This window comes from Schistocerca piceifrons, unplaced genomic scaffold, assembly GCF_021461385.2.
Source record: "Schistocerca piceifrons isolate TAMUIC-IGC-003096 unplaced genomic scaffold, iqSchPice1.1 HiC_scaffold_1406, whole genome shotgun sequence".
In the NCBI taxonomy this organism is placed as follows: Eukaryota; Metazoa; Arthropoda; class Insecta; order Orthoptera; family Acrididae; genus Schistocerca; species Schistocerca piceifrons.
Window position 1 is genome coordinate 60,001 of NW_025727243.1, and position 2,500 is coordinate 62,500.

The window sequence follows — 2,500 nt, forward strand, 5'->3', positions numbered from 1 at the left end:
TACGATCTAAGGAACCATAACTGATTTAATGAGCCATTCGCGGTTTCACCTTAATGCGGCTTGTACTGAGACATGCATGGCTTAATCTTTGAGACAAGCATATGACTACTGGCAGGATCAACCAGGGAGCTGCGCCAACTAGAGCTGAGCAGCCGGCCGCCCGGGAGTGTGTCCCGGGGGCCCGCGCGAACACGCAAGCGTCCGCTCAATCATTCTGCAAACAGGAGGAGGCTGAGCTCCCCTGCACAATACACCTCGAAACCCTCTCAGGTCCCGGCGGCGCGCAGCGCCGTCCCAAGTACTTGGTCGGGTTCGAGAGAGGCGCAATCGCCCGGAGTTAGGCGAGTAGACGCTTTCGGTGCGACCACCCGTGCTCCCAACTGAGCTTGCCGCTGCCGACAGAGGCCCGGGAGCGTGCTGTCGTGGCATTGCCGGCGGGAGACAACACGCGCCACCTACGGTGACCGGCAGCTCCAACGCCAGCGCCACAGAAGGACAAAAGCCCCACTTGGGTGCCGAAGCGAACTCTCCCAGCACAGCGCACGCGCCAACACATCCGCACAGCTGCGATACAAACCACCAGCGAGAACCGCTGGGGCGACCGAGCAGCAGACGGCGTCGCGGCGCCGAGCGCCGGGCGGCGGCGCATCCTCAACGCACACAGTCCTCAATCGGACCAGCACACTGAAGATGTCCACCGCGCTTCGCACCGGGCCCGCGAGGACCTACTTTGGCCGCACGGCGCCGCGCGCAGGGTGCGCCGGCGCGCAGCTGCGACGCCTGCCGCGTCCGTCGGCCGGCGCGCCTGCCACTGGCCGCCCCCACCAGCCGGCTGTAGCGCGTGCGCCCACGCACCGCGCGGCCAGCACGCCGGGAGGCGCCCCCTCACCGGCCGGGGACGGTCCCACCCAGCCACCACCGCGTATCGCTTCACACCCAGATGCCGTTCAGTTTCATCGGCATGGTGGGTATCGCTGGAACAACCGGTTAGTACCTCAACCTATCGTCGCCATCACCGATTCACCCCTAGCGAGAACAACCGCACCACAACGGGTTACCATTTCTTCATTTGCGTAACTTCACCAGAAAACGTAGGCGTCCATCGCCATTAGCAACTTCAACGATTATTGCATGCCTGTGTCAGGTGTCACGCCACACTACGTCTGCCCACATACACGCAACAAAATGTGCACGCCTAGACAATACGTGGAAGGTGGCCCCCGTACGTATGCGATGTCCATTGCTCGAACGACTGTCAACCGGCCTCTGTAGCATGTCGCAGATATGGAACGCGGTGCACCATGCTATCACGGTGTTTGAGGAGAGACGACTAGGTCCGAATACATCAACACACAGCTCATGCTGATCGCCATCCACGGCGTCCGTTCCTCCCACACGTCTCTATGGCGTACCACACTGCAATCCAGCTCTCATAGGGAGACGACACGTAGCTGCGTGCACAATATTTGCACTGTATGGTCCGCCGTTTTTGGGCGCAGTCGTTGTACGGTCACACATGTGCCACGATGTATCATTCAGTACATAAGGACGAATGTGCAGTACAGATTGTGGTTCACGCGTACGACATCAGCGGACAGTTGACACAGGCCGCACCACAACGTAGCCTGCGTACGTCGCATGCGAAGGGCATTGAACATGCAAACTTGTCACCAACCAGCTTGCGAAGGCAGGGGGCAAGGTGGGGACGTGGGGACGTGGGGAGGGGTGGGGGGGGGGGGGGGCGGCATGTACGTCCTGCTGCCATCCACATTACAGTGTACAGCAGGAGCATGTGGAAAGTCAGCAAGACTTGCAAGGTGTTTAACATGAAGCGATACACAGGGGAGCGGGCAGTGCGAGTAGCGAACTATATTGCGAGGGTTGCGGGTGGGCAACACTACACTAATTGAACGAGTCGTATAACAATTACAGAGCAGGTTTAGGCGACAACGTGGGTTACGTTAGCGGACAACGTGGGTTACGTTAGCGGACAACGTGGGTTACGTTAAGGCACAACATGGGTTACGTTAAGGCACAACATGGGTTACGTTAAGGCACAACATGGGTTACGTTAGGGCACAACATGGGTTAGGTTAGGGGACAACATGGGTTAGGTTAGGGGACAACATGGGTTAGGTTAGGGGACAACATGGGTTAGGTTAGGGCACAACATGGGTTAGGTTAGGGCACAACATGGGTTAGGTTAGGGCACAACATGGGTTAGGTTAGGGCACAACATGGGTTAGGTTAAGGCACAACATGGGTTAGGTTAAGGCACAACATGGGTTAGGTTAAGGCACAACATGGGTTAGGTTAAGGCACAACATGGGTTAGGTTAAGGTACAACATGGGTTAGGTTAAGGTACAACATGGGTTAGGTTAAGGTACAACATGGGTTAGGTTAAGGTACAACATGGGTTAGGTTAAGGTACAACATGGGTTAGGTTAAGGTACAACATGGGTTAGGTTAAGGTACAACATGGGTTAGGTTAAGGTACAA

At 57.0% G+C, this 2,500-nt stretch overlaps 1 non-coding gene across 1 annotated transcript in view; it reads right to left on the reverse strand.

Moving 5' to 3' along the window:
* Positions 1-128, reverse strand: part of LOC124733706 — a 1,909-nt gene extending 1,781 nt beyond the window's left edge. Inside the window, exon 1 of the ribosomal RNA XR_007009087.1 lies at positions 1-128. This exon is cut by the window's left edge and continues 1,781 nt beyond it. This is a non-coding gene — a ribosomal RNA (small subunit ribosomal RNA).
* Positions 129-2,500: the final 2,372 nt, after the last annotated feature.